Here is a 16,866-nt window from a genome sequence, read left to right on the forward strand (position 1 = left end):
CCTGGTGGTATAGCATGGGACAGAACTGATTACGATATTTATGGTCCGGTCGAGCTGTTGAAGATTCCACACCGATGTAAGGTTTCCTTGAGTGACTTTGTTTCACCCAATACATTTTCTGATGATTGGGACTTTGAGACTGTTAATAACATGATGGCAGGCTTAGAAATGTCAGCAAAAGTTACAAAACATGAATACTTAGAAGGTTCATCAGATTATGAACAAATGTATTGTTTTAATCATTATGGTCATCATTATTTGCACAAATCTGCAAACCCTAGAAATGTTTTTACTTATAATCAATGGGAACATTGTCCGACACCACCAAAGGGTAGCTCAAAAACATTTTCTGAAAAATTTCCATACTTCTCAGGTTTTAATGTCACAAATCCAGAAACATTTTACTTTAAAAATGTTAATAAGACAGTAATACTAAGCAAATGTATTCTACGGCCTTTTATGCTCAATTGTCCACATTAGGTTTTGACTTTTGGCAATACACAATTGAGACAAAAACTGCCTGGGGCACAAAAGACTGGCAGGTGCAAGATTTAGAAGCCTTATTCAAAGACTGCATCATTCCAGAACAAATAATGTTCTTAAATGAAACTGTTCAACAGACATCTTGTCTTGGCCTTGCTAAGATAAAAGGCTTAAACAAACTGTCCATACCTAAGCCAACACCTGATAGTAATGGAACTACAGATGAGGAGGTAGACGTAAAATATATTTTACAACAAAACAGAACTAATCCTGATTGGAAACAGTGGTTAATCTGGCCCACAGACACGAATAACTGTCAAGATAGATTCCTGAACAAGACACAAGTGTTTACAGTAATTAGGCCAGATCCAAGATATGTCCAGAGACAACATCCAGGGATAGTAACCACTTACAGTGTAGGAAAACTTCCTTGAGTGGCTACAAAAATCCGCACTCCCAGATATAAAACAACACTTAACTTTACTTAAAGATGGTGTTGATTTGAGAGATTTCTTACAAGGACCTCGTAAACCACAACATAAACGTTTCATATACGCCAGTATTTATGCTGCTTATAATGAAGCATGGAAAGTCACGCAAATGGAAACTGCAGAACGAATACGAGAAATTGATTGTATTCATTTACAGGAAGCTCTCTCTGTAGTTGACAATGGGTTAACGACTCTGTCATCCAGAATTTATTCTTTGGACTGCATTGCATCCTCTGCCATAGACAGAGGATATACGGTGCTGAGCATAGAAAAACTGGAAAGATTACCATTAGCCGTTTCTGAGAAACCAGCAGTGGAATGGATAATACATGGCACCATCATGATACCAGTGACGATTTTCCAGTTTCAGTATTGCTTAAAACACATACCAGCAGGCCTGTGTGAAAGGTTGGGTAAAGGATACATAAAGTCGACCTGGGATTTACCATACACACACAAATGTTGGAGTGGGGAAAAAGAGGTATTTCTTAGTGGTAAAAATTGCAAAACAACACTGAGCGGTACACTTCAATGTCAGGGAATTCATTTACATGGAGCCTGCGATGGTTCTTTGACCAACTTATCCTGGCACCTGCAGGGTTCCCCGGCAGCAGTGGTAGATCCAATTTTTAGGCAGCTTTTCAATGGGATCTACATAATGTTGAATGATCACAGCTGTTGTGGAATGATGGCAGGAATAGCCTATCTCGTTAGTGAGTCAGCCAGGGTCACTTGCTGTATGCAAGTATTGTTTCCTAAAACTAAGACAGACGGAAGTCGCCGCTATGGCCTTTACCGAACATCTCTTCTATACGAATTGATACTTTAAGCAGAATTAAAGCTATTCTTTTACAAAAAACTGTGCCACCAACCTCGTCCAGAGAGACGTATGATCTGCAAGTTGCAAGGTCCTCTGCAGAGATACATGCCCTATTATCAACAAACTGCTCCATACATTTCGCAGAAATGTTAGGTCGTATCGTAAACATGTCTGGTACCAGTGGTATTGTACATGTATTTAAGACGATTTTTAGGGACTGTTAGCACCCTTTGAAGCAGTCCTAGGCATTTTTCCAAACTCCGTGCACTCTGTGTTCGGTGGCCTGCCTCTCATTTTGGGACTCGTAGCAGGGATACTATTTTTGTTCCTTCTGCTCCGATATGGCAAGTTCAGTCACCAGCGATACCCAGATTACCATGGAGAACACTCTTATGGCAATGCAGTATCGTGACCGCATAACACAGATTCTTGGCTTGGCTCGTTTAAGAGATCTGAATACCATGTGGTTTCTGTCATTCAGACCAATCTGGCAAGATTGCATCTTACCTGTTCTACGATGCCTGCTTTGTGGAGAGGAATGCGTGTTGGATATTTGGCTGACACTTCCATCAGCACTGCCAACGGATGTTGACGCTTTGCTTGGTTTGGTAACGGCTCATGCATTGTGTTGTCCCCAACGGCTACCAATCCTGATGATGGCATTCACCAGCAATTCCAGCTGAAGGTGAGATACGTGGACCAACAGGCACACAGGTATCATCTATTGCGAACATTGCTAATGCGACTGACGCTGACAGCGATGCTTCTCATCTGTGAACGATTGATCGACTTAATGAAGTGGTTCAACTTTCACCTACTGTGGTAGACGATTTCTTTGCCAGATTTAATGTTTTCTCCCGACACCGAGAATAACTTTTGAAATTAGCACACAGCCTTCTATCAACTTTGAATTCGACCTTCGTTATTCAAAACAAAAACTTCTAACTTTGGAACTCTTTTATTCTACGATTTGATTTGACTTTTTCAAAAACTGAACTTTGGCACAAGGTAATCTGCTTAAAGTTGAACTATTCTTAGAGAAGAAGAATTCTTTGAATACTTCCTAGAAACAATATTGACCTTATCCAGAAAGCTAAACAGTTTACATATTCTGCTATGGGATGGTCTCGACCTTTTTTTCTCCTGTATTTAAGGGCCATTTCATAAATGTAATGGTCATGATTCATTCAGTTAGCATTGCCGATATCGTACTATATGCTTAAAATGAAATCATTGCTCTCAAATGTGTACAGTACAAATGCTCATTTTCGTGTGCAACCATTTCAAATGCAATTTTATGTATTTTTGGGTGGGATTGTAAACACATGCTTTAGATATGTTTTAGTGCTTAAATTTAGTAATGTCGAACATATTAAAGTGGAGTGGGTGTTGTATAGCGTTTTAGGACCCTAGTGTAATTTTCCCGATTCATGCCCTTATATAGGTATAAATCACCTTGTCCTTATACAGGTATAGAAATCATAACCATATTTAGACATAGCCCAGGCAGTCCAAATATGGCATGGATACTTCCAAAAGTTCAGAAAAACCACAAAGAGTTCTTGGAAAACTCGGCTTCAGCAGTTAGGGACTTCCCCTTGCTTGAATATTGATTTGTCCAAGAACTCATGGAGTTTTCAAAGAACTACGACTCTTTGATGACGTTATTATGTCCAACTGTACGTCAAATTCTGCACCTTCAAGGTATAAATATGCCCACACTTGCCATAGCAAACACACAGTGATTTGGAGCAGTTTGACTATCTACTTGCACGACGCATCTCGCTACAGCAATTGCTGAAGGAAGCCGACCCTCCACCAGATGCACTGAGAGAGACGATGTCTTTTGTCTTGCTGAGAAATCCAGCTCCAGTTATTCCAAGCTCCCCTTGCGGGGTGTTGGGAAATCGAGTCTGGAGACAGGGAGATACCAGACCTCCTTCATTCTTAACCAAGGTACGGAGCTGATTAGACCCTAAGATAAATCTTGGATAGATTCTTGGCAAAAGAATACTAAACTTATGCTACACCTCACTTACTTCTTCCCTTGTACTAGACTTAGGTTAGGTACATCGGGGTAGGCGTATTTTAGAAGCATCCGTTGGGTACTTTTAGTCTTTATTTATTAATGTATGTATTTTAGGGCTTAGAAACCATACCAGGCTTTTATAGTATTATTTTATAATACTCTTCTTGCTGTACGCATTATACCAGTCTTATGATTGTAGCAGTTTATTTCTTCTGCATGAGAAAGAAGACTGTTCAATAAATACTTTTATTGAAAACGCCCGTCTCTCTATTTCTCTGCACCTCTGGTGAAACAAAGCATGCACGAATGAGTTAGTTAAATATCTATCTATTGTTTCCACGACTCTGAAGATCAGTTTTATCTTGGGAAAACAAAGTTGTCATGTTTATGCGGTTGTCAGAAACTAATCCCTTCTTGTTTATTCGAGAATGTTTCTAGTGACCTCTGAGCTAGCTGGCACTCACAATTAAGTTTAATATATTCGATAGCGACCTAGTCGACCTAAGTCCTACATCACATCTATAGAATATATTATTCCAATGTGCAGAACCTATTGGGAATATAGGAACTACACTACAATATCCTTTGTCCAGTTTCGTGCCAGAGCGGGAGCCAACGGCTCCCTAAATTAGGCTGAACTGGACTATGCATGGAGGGCACCAAGTGTGTCCTGTATGCAGACTATGTGGCGCTGGCAAGCGCTCCCAACCTGCCCCAATACACTAAATCCTGTCTGGGAGGTGGTCACACCTCCCTGTGACAGGATACCTATTGTTCTGCCTTCCCCTGCCTGAGCTTGGCTCAGCAGCAGGACAGAAACGTGTCTCTGGCCGGAGCAACCCTGGCTTGCTGTCCAGGTCTGGAAGACTGGTACAGGGAGCACCAAGGGCCTCACATAGGAGCTTTATGGAGCATGGAATCATACCCACACACCATCTACGGTGTGGAGGGGTATGAATCCAACATGTTTGATACCAGTCATGATAGAATTCATTACAGCCAGTTTCAAGATGGTCACCGCGTAATGACACAGTGCCCCTCTTTATATCATATGGCTGTCTCCCTTACAACCCAGGCGAATGCACTCAATAGGCCGTAGGGGGCACCTTCAGACTTAGAGCCATGCACCTTTTTTAGGATTGTAAGGCCTACCTTAGGGGTGACTTATAGGTTTTAAGTGTAGTGACCTTAGATATAGGGAAACCTATATCTCTTGTATGTGGTGCTAGCACCAGCTTACACCGGCTGCAATGGCAGGCCTGTAGTTACCAAGTGAGTGGTCTCCCATGGGTGGTATAATACATGCTTCAGCCCATGGGGGACCGTTGGTGTACCTATACCTTGTGTACCTCAGTACCATATACAAGGGACTGATAAGTGTACACCAGTGTCCAATCTGGGATGTACCTAAGTACTTACCGAACCAATTTGGGGGTGGAAGCAGGGAGACTGGGGTCCTGATTAGCAGGACCCCAGCAGACTAGTCAGAAACAGCTTCATAGCAAGCAAAAAGTGGAGGTAACCATAAAAGCAGATCCTACTTTCCTACAGTCAGACTAACTGATCTCCATATTGGTGGTTTCTCAGCTACTTTGGTAGATGGGTTTAATCACTGGGCTTGTGAACTGACACATATTTGTATATTATCTCATAAATCAATAGCATCGCAACTCCAACTCCAAGGGCCTCACTCCATTTTTACCTAAATCTTATTTTACCCCTTAAGGACTTCCGTGCTGCTCTTTAGGCCATTGTTCTAGCAAGAGTAGACTAAGCTGACGACGTTAACTCCATTCTCTCTGGCGTGTCAAACTCCTAACTTATACCAATGAAAACTGTTTTGCGTTCACAGCCAGGCTGATACCTGAAACCAGAAAAAAATGAACAAATATCCCCTGAACTTAACAAACTTCACTGGCTTGATCTTGAAGACAGAATAATATTTAAGCTACTGAGTGTTCACAATATCTGGATTACCTCAGTCTCTATTAAAATCCCAACGGTAAACAAAAATTTGAAGAGCATCACTAAGCTTAGTATGGAAACTTAAAACAAAATTAATTTCTGCAATGCTGCCACAAGTATTTCTATAGAGCAGCTCCCATCACTAGGGTCACCCGTTGATCTGACATGCTCTAAGGACTTCCTTCAGTTCCACAAAGGACAAAAATGCAACTGCTCCTTGCTGGACTAATCTCATTTGATGATTTCCTGCTTGCTCTCTTTGTCCTTTCTTTCATGTAACTCTTCCTAGAACCCATGTCTCCAAAGGGCCCCACTCCAGTAACTACATCTCTTTCTGTCCCTATGCAAATTCTTGTTCCTCATCTGCCTCTGTCCTCCTCTTCTTCTATACTTTAGTCCTCTTTGGATATCAATTTTTGCCACTTCTCTGCTTGATCTTTTGCATTCATAATTTTCTCTTCTTCTCAATCTCTCTTATCACCCTTTCTTTTTTCCCTATGAATATGAATATACTTGTCTCATTTCCCCCTTGCTCTTTACACACACCCCAAAGCTGAAGTTATTCTATCTGTACTGATCACCATTCTTCTGTCTCTACCTGTTGACTTTCCCTCGTTTGCTGTTCAGCTAACAAGTTCTCCTCATTTTATTTTTTTAATTTATCCCTTAATTGCATTTTATGAGACTGTTTCTCAAATCACATCTGTTGTGTTATTTTATTTGTATTGGTTACTTGTTGGTTCTATGTAATGGGCTGATATATGCCCTGTCCTATTGTTCCAAGCATAGACAATTCTTACGTTGAGTTATGCTGTATAAAGTGAGAAATACAAATAAATAAATGATGTATATGTACCTTTTGTAAGAAACCTGATTGTCAATTGTGAAGGTGGTTAGGTCATCATTCCGCGAACTCCACGAGTTGCCTACTCTCCTATATTTTCCAAGATGTTCTTAAGTAAAGGAGGTTTAAAATTGGACCATAGTTGAGATATTTCAGTCTCCATTGGGCTTTTTTAGAAGAGGGTGAATTAGGCCATGGGTAAAAAAGTTGTGCACCATCCCTGGATGTATGCACACTGTTCTCTATATCTGTGATGTAAGAGGCAGGAATCATGAAAAACTATCACACCATCTCTCATCTTTTATGTGTGCCTACATTATGGGTGAAAATGCTTGATATCAGGTTTGATACGGAAGGTATATGGTGAGTATGGGATTTGGTCAGGTTTGTTGCAGGTTTGATATGTGCTATATTATAACAAATTAAGGAAAGCTGTCTAAGGGAAATGTATTTAATGTGGACAGAAAGAGGGAGTCTTTGAGCACAATTCAATCTTGTCTATTGCCTACTTTCCGGGAGTTGGCAGTCAAGACGCTTTTTTGTGACAATGGGCTTCAACATTGATCGGGGCTCTATGTGTGGAGGAGATTAGTTTGGGCCCCCTTTGACCTGGCAGTAGGAGTGTGTTATAATCACCAGCAGGTCTCTTAGCGCTTTGTGAGAGGGGTCTACTACCCAAAAACAACTGCAGTCCCCAAGAGCATGTGTAACATGTGATTTAGCTGGATTTAGCTATCGCCTCCCTGAACAGGTGTGTTTTGAGGCGTTTCTTGAAAGGCAGGAGAGCGCATTCCTAATGGAGGCCAACTGTTAGTTTATTCCAAAGCTGCGGGAGCAGGACAGAGAGGGCTCTGCCTCCCTTGGATTTTGTATTAAACCGGGGAACTGCCAGCCGGCAGCTCTCGGCAGACCTGGTTTACACCTGGCACATAATTTTGAAGGCGCTCTTTGTTGTAGGTCGGGGCCTGGCCATAGATTGCTTTGTGGGCAATACAAAGGCCATATAAACAAACTATGTGTGTTTACTGATTTGTTTAATACTACACTCATAACCCTAGTATATTAAGACTTGCCATTTATAGCTGTTGAAATATATGCTGAAAGTATGGCTTATTTGCTTGTAGAAGTGTGCACATAGTGCAACTTGTGTGTTGTTTATTTAGCCTAACTTTAGACCTGAAAAGCATTTCTAATGTATTTTTTTAGCTAATGTGAGAATTAGCATTTTCTTGCACCATGGAATGTTGCGGATATCTTCAAGGCTTCATGAGTTCAGAGAAAGAGTTATTGTTCCTAGCCGATAGAGAGGCCTGAGAAGGAGAAATGCGATAACAGATGAGGGAGGAGTTCTCGTGGAAGCAGGACATGGCACCAAGGATGTACAAAATACTTCAACCTGTGAACATAGATGTGAAGAAAAGAACCTGGAAGATGCTGGAAATGGAAATTTACTGGTGGCACTATGGGGGGTGCCTTAATTCAGCGACTGCGTATGTTGTAATGTAGTTAGGGACAGCTGACACTCTGCTTTAGGACACCTTGAGGTACAGCCCTTGTTTTTGGCTTTGTGACTTCATGCTACATACCACTGGTTAGAGTTACTTTTTAGGAAAACTCTAATAGCTGAGATCTTTTCTCCCACTTTTGCTAAATTTACTTTAGGTTAGGATTTTCAGTTCAAGGTAGTTTAGGGACAGTTAGGGATTTGTAGGGTCTTTACATGAACTTTTAATGCAATCCAACGTGCAATTTTGCCTTTTGATAGCATATGCTGCAGTGATTGAGTTTGCCTGTTTTTTCTCTAATACATTAAAATCGGTTCCGGAGATTTAGGTTCATCCTGTTTACTTAGTATTTTTACACCATAATGCTCAGATTGGTTATATTAATCTGTTTCAGAATTTGAATTAAACAAACTAACCCGAATTCGGCTGTCGCCCTGAATTCTTACTTTGTAACGTGGACTCTTAAAAAATGTTTATATTGTGAAAGGGGTTTTCACTTTACCTCTCATACTGCATAAAAAGAACCATCGAGTCATGTTATTTAGGAATATGGGTTCCAGCTTTTCCAGATATTAGCAGAGGATGGTTCTGCATCTGAACTATGTGAAAACTTTAGACTAACCTTGAGCCTTACCCCAGGGTCCCTAGTTTAGTGCCTACGAAAGGACATTGGAGGAGAAGCAGAGTTCCAATAACACGCGGTAAACCCAGTGGCGGAGGAGAAAGGAGTATTAGTAAGGTTGTGTATGTTGACAGTTATGCTAGATTTGCAAGATTATGGTAGAAAATTAGTCATGTGATGGCTGGCAGAGATGTTGTGAGAGTCGCGTGAATGTGGTGACAAGATATTGTTGAAAATGTTATTTTTTCCGACGTGGCCTAAGATCCTGGGATATTTAGTAAGGTGCTGAAGACACTTTGTTGTATTTGTTTCCTCTGTTTTGTTGGGCTTTGTTGTGAGGCGTCCTCGATTGTCCTAAATTGAGACAGGAAATTTTGTGTGAATGGGGCAACACTGAATAGTGTGGTAGATATTTATGCGCAGAATAGAAACTATGTTGATTCTGGTGATTCCCTGCCGGTCGAGGTTTCATTTACGAGAGTGTGCTCTCTGAGCGGTTGAATTCTATTGATTATTTTGGGGAGGATACAATTTTTGTTTGAAAGGAAACATGTGTGTCTGAACAAAATTTTGAAGGAGGGTGAGCTGCTGCGGGAGTGAGAGTGATGTCTCAGTGAACCGTGGAACAAATATCTGAAATGTTATCATTGTTGGAACTCTGAGGAATAAAATTTGAAGTTTAATTGTGTATTGTGAATGAGAAAGGTAAAATGAGGTAATTTGAAGCGATTAGAGAGATGTTTAGAGGCAATGTGCATTTTCCTACTAAAATATCCTTTTTCAGGAAGATCCATCCTCTTATGCAAAAAAGCCATTGAGTGGCACTGACTGGACTACTGTAATAAGATCTACATGGGACTCCTGGCATAACCTATCGACAGGTACACAGTCAAACTCTGCTTTAGCTTCCTTGAGCACAACCATGTGAAACTAGCCTACAAAACTGCCCGCTGGGTTCTAGGAAATTCAAGACTACATATAAAATCCTCTACACCCCCACAAAGGACCCAACTGTCTTCAAAGCCTAGCCCCACATTATATTCCACTTCAGGATCTACAAACGACAATTCTGCACCTCATCGAACAAAACAATAAAATGACAGAAATATGGAAACGGACCTCTTAGATTCTACGTCTCCCAAAGTTTGAAATGCATGAGTCAAGCCAGAATGATTGTTGAGCCATCTCCTCTCCCTTTCTCAAAAAGCCTGAGTACTGAACTCTTTGGATGGGGGCACTGCTGATCTCAATTGTCAAGATGCACCGTACTAAAGGAACACCGAATAGGGGCTTCAGCTCATGTGTGGTTGGACTCTAATTTCTCCTTCCTATGCCACCTCACCTTTTAGCAGTCCACAATAGCCACAAGGCTTCTTGTCCAGCATGTTAAAAAACATAAGCAAACACATAAATAAACATTTAACTATCAAGAGAGTTATGATATAGCTGTCATCAATTGGCAAATCCAACCATGGGGAATGGGGACAAAATGCTACTTAGATATATTTCTAGACACATGGTGGAGGAATTGGTTTCCGATCAAAAGGAGAGTAGGAAAATCAACTTGCAGCAAAAATGAGAAAGCATCTTCATGAATAGTTGGATCTTGCAAGCCTAAGCATCAGAAGTGGGGTTCCTGGGAGCAAAGTGAATCCCACTAAAATTGTATAGTGTTTTTGCTTTTTAAAATGTAGGCAAAAGTTATATAGGCACACACAACTTGTCCCATATTTTTTTCTGAAAACAAAAGGTGTCTTTCAGAGCTAGATAAAGTGAGGACCAGTTGCCTTTATGTTGCAGCTACTGTAGATTGTTTGTACCCCACTGTAATTTAACCAAGGTACCGATAATGTAAGCAATTTAAACAAAGATGGAGTTAGCCTTTCAATGAGGATGCCCTTGTGTTTGTACCCTGTATGTTACAAGTTTGAGCTCCGAGGTTGTCCTCTTAGCTATTTATGCTTATGAACTTGATAAATATCATGTCATTAAAATTAGTAGTATAGTAACACTTGTTATTTGCAGCTCTTAAAAAGAAATAGAAAGTTGGTTAGGATTTGGTTATTCCCAATCAGTGGCAGCTGCTACGGAACAGAAATGGTGGGGTGGGGGGAGAAAAAAAAGAAAAGATCACTTACCTGCTGGCCACCGCCTCTCCTCCATTCTCTTCTGTTCCTGTGGACTCCCGGCAGCACACAGGCTTCCAGACTCCCCTAACCCAATCACAACGCTGCTGTCATGCAGGTAATAGTATTACTAGCATGACAGCAGCGTCATGATTTGTCTGAGTGGCCTGGTTTGCCACTCAGACAGTGCCTGGGGGCCTGGGACTCTTCTCCTCCGGCTTTGCAAAACAGCCAGGTGGAGAAATGCTAAGTGCGCATGTCGGTTTGGGCATTCTAAGATGGCTGGCCAAAACCATTACTTCGCCTCCCTGCTCTGTGATGACAGCCCAGTCCATTCCGCTGTACACTGGCTCAGTACTGAAAACTAAAATGCTAATATGATTGTGTTGTTGTTATTTTATTTTTCCTTTTTGCACTGCTCAGAGAGCAAAACAGTGGGGTGATGTTCATCTGCCTTAACAAAGGTGCCGCCACTGTTCCCAATGTGATACATCGGAGAATCTGTAGGATCTTGTTGACAAAGCTGACTAGCATCACAAATTCCAGACTCACTGTCTACAAACAGATCCCCTGCTCTACCTTCTACTGGACAAGGGAGAACCTGATCAGCCCAATTCTTTCACAAACACCCCCTTACTAAAATCCAGGTAGAACCAGATTATTCAGGGCTTTGTGCAAGTTTGCAATTGAGTTTACATTATGGTGTAGGCACTTGTCTGCCTTTTTTTTATATCTTGGTGCAGTGTGCTACATGTGTGGATAGGCGTTTGGGCGCCCCACTTCAGGGTAGTGAGCGCTATAAACATTCTACGGTGCTATATGCTATCCCATATGCAAAATAAATTGATTCTTTCTACAGTTTTACATTCCCAGATCACTTGCCTTTTCAAAAATCCTCCTCTACATTCTTAAAACTATGCATGAAAAAATAATCTTAGTTTAAAATAAATAAAAACTGCTCCCCTTGCTATCCAATGACCTTCTTCTTACACTCCATCCTCTGCATGATATACTCTCTCTAGGGTTAGCCTACTCCTGTCTACCTACGCTCTACTATTGTGTTTCTGTAAATTTCCCACCTCATACATCATAACCTCCTTGTTTGAAACCATGCCCCTGCAAACTAACAATACCTAATCTTCTCTCGCCTAGCCATTCATGCCACCAATCATTAGCATGACCTAACATACCCTAGGGTGACCAGGCGTCCCCGTTTTCAACAGGACGGTCCCTGTTTTTCACCAGCTGTCCCAGCAAATTTCAAGAAATTTAGCTCATGTCCCCGTTTTTGGAGAGGGTCGACTGAAAACGGTGGGAGGTGTTTTTTATTTTTTACAAAGCAGGGATAGTTAGCAGTTGTTTTAAGAAAGCAATTTGATTAACAGGCAAGCTACTGGGCTTAAAATTTGCATTTTATGTATGTTCTTACTGCCTGTTCTGTAATTCTCTGCTGAGGAGCGCTCTCATCGATTGAAGTAAAGTTGTAGTCTTTCTTCTATTTTTGTGAAATGTCCCGGTTTTTGGCTTTAAAATTCTGGTCACATACCCCCACTAATGATCACGAGTAACTACTATTCATTTAATATACCACAAAGAAAATGGAGTAAAATGTATGGGATGGTCGGAGCACATATAACTAATGTAACAAAACGTTATCCCTTCTTCAATTTGTGTTCAAATCCATACACCATACTATAACTTGCCATCAAGCTTAAAGGTCATGGATTGCTACTTCCTGGTGTCACTACAGAGGTCATATAATGAGTGAGAACCCTTCTGACTGAACTATCATTTAGATTAAAATTACTCAAATCAAAGACATTGTATGGATGGTTAAGGGTTGTGTTGTTTATGGTGAAAGTGCGCAGCAGGGGCGGCTCTAGGCTCATGGCGGCCCTGGGCAGTGAGCGCAGGTAGGGGGCCCCGAAAGAGGGGGTCCGGGCGGGGCAGAGTGCGGAGGCCAGTGAAGAGGGGGGGGGGAGGGGGGGAATCAGGGTGTTTGGAAGTGGAACAGAGCCGGAGGCTGCCAGATCCCTGCCAGGGTCCACCACACATATATGCATCCATCCTCAGAGGATTATAATTTTAAGGATATTTATTGGTGTGGCGGCCCCTGGGGTTTGGTGGCCCTGTGCAGGTGCACAGCTTGCACATGCCTAAGGCCGCCCCTGAGCGCAGCCTCAGATGATAGAATGAAGACATCACACTGCCGTCTCGGTGTTCTGCAGTAGTGGTGGGCGCTCCTGATTTGCCTTGTTGACTCTTCACTGTTCACATTGCAGCTGTTAAGGCATGGAAGTGTGCAATTAAACGCGTGTCTTTCATAAAATATCGCTCTCCTAAATCTTTGCAAACAATGACATCTCCTAAAGCATAATCTCGCCCTTTCACTGGCTGTCAATCCCTTCCAACTGTATAGACTGCACGGGTTCCCATGCAACGCAGTTAATTTAAATAACTAGTGCATTCAGGGAGTTTAAACTTCTGTTCAGTTCGCTGAATCAACTGGATTAAACATTCAGTGGATTGCAAAGGAATATATGGACTGGAATATGACACACCTGATGGCATGGGTCAATCCATCCTAGAATTTGAAATCTGGGGTTGCACTTGTGGGGCAAGGAGCATAAGAATGTTTTTGTTTATTCTCGACTTGTGCCAAATAAAGGTCATGATTTGCCCTAAAGAACTGTCTTTTAAAAAAAAAAAACAGTCTTTATTGCTGGTTTTTATACTGTTTCATAGATAATAGGCACAACACTACATGGTTAGATTCACATGACAGACAGTGTGGTGTATCATTTTCCTCGCCTATGGTATCAGGGTTCTTGAAGGCTCACTGGCCCAACAGGCAAGACAGGAAGGAGAGGATCGAATAATAAAACCGTGTGCCTGTTCCTGTGCAGTGATTTTGGATAAAATGTTCATGTGGCACCTTCGCCTGAGTATCAACAATACAAGGCAGCGGTATAGCGCTGCACTTTATGTATTCACATGCAATTACAGAACAGTGAGACCCCTAAAGAGGTGTCTTTTATGCCCACATGCATCAAAGTCAATTGCATTCGCAAACGGTGCGAATCGCAATTTTCGGCCGTTTGCGAATGCAATTGACTAATTTGGAATGCATCATGCATTTTGCAATTTTAGGAATCGCAACCATGTTGCGATTTCTAAAATTGAGATTGCATTTAAAAAATCGCAATTTCAGATTTCTTAAATGCAATGCATGATCATTTTTTAATTGCGAATTCGCAATTTGGAAGTGGTAAATCAGCATGAAGTTGAACTTCATGCTAATTTACCGAAAAACTTTCAAATATGCACAAATCGCATTTTTGAAAGTTTTAATTTACACACACACTTGCCCTTGGGGCATGTGTGTGTGTAAATTGCATTTAAAGTTACATTTCAGGGGTGCAGGGAGGGGTTCTTTGGACCCCCCTGCACCCTTGAAATTGCATTCACATTTTGCGATTCGCAATTTGAAATTCGCAAAATGTGAATGCCTTCACATTCATTCCTGTGGGCCTTTTGGCCCATAGGAATCAATGGGAAGGGTTTTCCTTAATTGCGATTCGCAAATAGTGAATCGCAATTAAGGAAAATACTGATTCGCAAAAATAAATGCGAATTGTTCATGCATTGCAGTTTGCGATTTCTAAATTGCGATTCCTTAATTTTCGCAATTTAGGAATCGCAAACGGGTGCAATGATGCATATGGCCGTTAATGACTAAGTTGTGTACTTTTAAAGCAGACCTGACTCTCCCACTGCACCAACTCTATGCGGTTTATGCCACATAAACCTGGTTGTAAAGCAAAGGAACTGTCTACAAATTAAGGGCTCACGCGGGGTTTACAAAGGGTGATGAGTAGTGGAAAAGAGAATAGAGCATCATGGGTTGGGATTAAAATTGAGAAGGAAAGGATGCTAAGCTTAGACTTACAAGGAGGGTCGGGCCATGGGATGTAATCCTGGTTACATTTTTGACCTCCCTGTGCTTTTATATACATTTCAGCCACAAATTGGGAGCACTTGCAGAGTGTACTCTACTAGTAGAGCATGTGGTGAACAGTCAACAAAAGATCAGCACCTGCTTTGTTTTCTGAGAGAACTTGTCTTGTTGGAATGTTGTCCTTAGGGCATGACACATTCCAGGCATAGACAACCAGGTGGATGACGCACCGTCTCGTTTGCAGTGGGCAAGATTTTGTGGTTTGGCACTGGAGGCAGAGAAGGCAGTGATGGCAGATCCACATGAAATGTGGGACATTGGAGCGTGAAGGCTTGGCAGCTGGTGGCTTCAACAGAGAAGTCATATTTGCACAGGTTTTGGCAGTCAAGTACCAGGAAACAAGACAGAACGGGAAGGGGTTTCAAGCAGAGCAAAGATGATATGGTGAGGTTTGAGGTGAGCCAGATGGACAAACACATATCCCCTGTAACAATTACTCTGACGTTGGCATGCATCTCCTTCTATGAGAAGTGTATGTGGGCCTTTTGACCTTGGAAACAGGCACTGGTACATAGGATGCTGGAAGGATGGAATAGGGGAAAAGGGACGAGGAGTGATTTGTGGTGACCAATTCTGTTGTCAATTTTGTAAGGTGAGATTTATGTGCTCACATGCCTGTGAGTTCATACCAGGGGTGTAACACAGGCCCCCGCAACCCCCGCGATGCGGGGGGCCCAAGCTGCAAGAGGCCCCCTCAGCACAGTACTTAGGTTCAAAAGCTCCAGAATAAATTGTAACACAGGCCCCCGTAGCCTCCGTGAAGCGGGGGCAGGTTGCAGGGCCCCCCTCAGCACAGTACTCCGGTCTAATAGCTTCCGAATAAATCCAGAGCAGGGGCCCCTCCATGTACGTGGAAGGGGGCCCCCTCATCTTTCATTACACCACTGGTTCATACTGTACATGGTGATCTTTAAATTGGTGTTCTTTGGAGCCTTTCGAGTGTCAGAGTGTTTTTTTGTAAAGGACTATCAGTGGCAGCTGAAGGATGTGATGATGGCAGGAGTAACGATGCAGATGAAAGTGAGAAAGAGCAAAGTGGATCAAAGGGCAGTGGGTTGTGTGGTGAAGCAGAATGTGTCAGGAGTGAGGGCTATACACCCAGTTAGTGCAAAGGGGATGTTGTTGACTTAGAGGAAAAAGAACAGGCCCTTTATTTTTTTACACAGATGGGAGGAAGGTAACTGTGCATCAGGAGCTGGAGATTTTGACAATATGCCTGAACAGGGGGGTTGGGATGGAGAACAGTTTGTAAAGCAGTCATTCAGTAGCCACTGAAGGGTTTAGGATAACCCTGAAGGAGAGGTAGTTGAAAGGGATGCAAAGATGGAGTAGTGATTCTTTGTAGGGTTAAGTAAAGTCAAAAAGGCATGGGCAGTAGGGCACTAATAAGGCTGATTTCCTTACCAGGTGCAATAACTGCACAGAAAAATAAAGAGCTCTGGATTTACAGCCACTCCATTGGGATTTGGGCAAGTACACAAGCAGGAATGCAAAACCACGAGGAACAACTTGGGCTGTTTTTTAATAGGGTGACAGAGTGGTGGTATGGCCCAGGGACATGCAATGGGGGCAGTTTATATTTAGTTGATCTGGTGCCTCAGTGGACTAATGCATCCATTGTGAGGCCCTGTGTTTGACCTCATGGTCACAGGTTCAAATCCTGACGGGTCCGCTCAGCCTTTCATCCATCTGAGGTCGATACAGTGAGTACCAATGAGTTGGGTAACAATAAACACCTGTTATTCAGCGCCGAGATACCTCCGGGTGAATGTGTGCTTTACAAATACACGTTATGTAATGTTATGTTGATACTATTGAAATTAAGTGGCAAATGACTGTGGCCAGGTGCAGTTCTGATTCACCTGAGAATGAGTTGGTGCAGTTGACAGACTTGGAGTTTATAAAAATGATAAGGAGGGATTTAAAGGAAGTTGGTGACATGTGGGGCAAGGATGACCTATTG

This window comes from Lissotriton vulgaris (genome assembly GCF_964263255.1).
Source record: "Lissotriton vulgaris chromosome 9 unlocalized genomic scaffold, aLisVul1.2 SUPER_9_unloc_1, whole genome shotgun sequence".
Classification (NCBI taxonomy): domain Eukaryota; kingdom Metazoa; phylum Chordata; class Amphibia; order Caudata; family Salamandridae; genus Lissotriton; species Lissotriton vulgaris.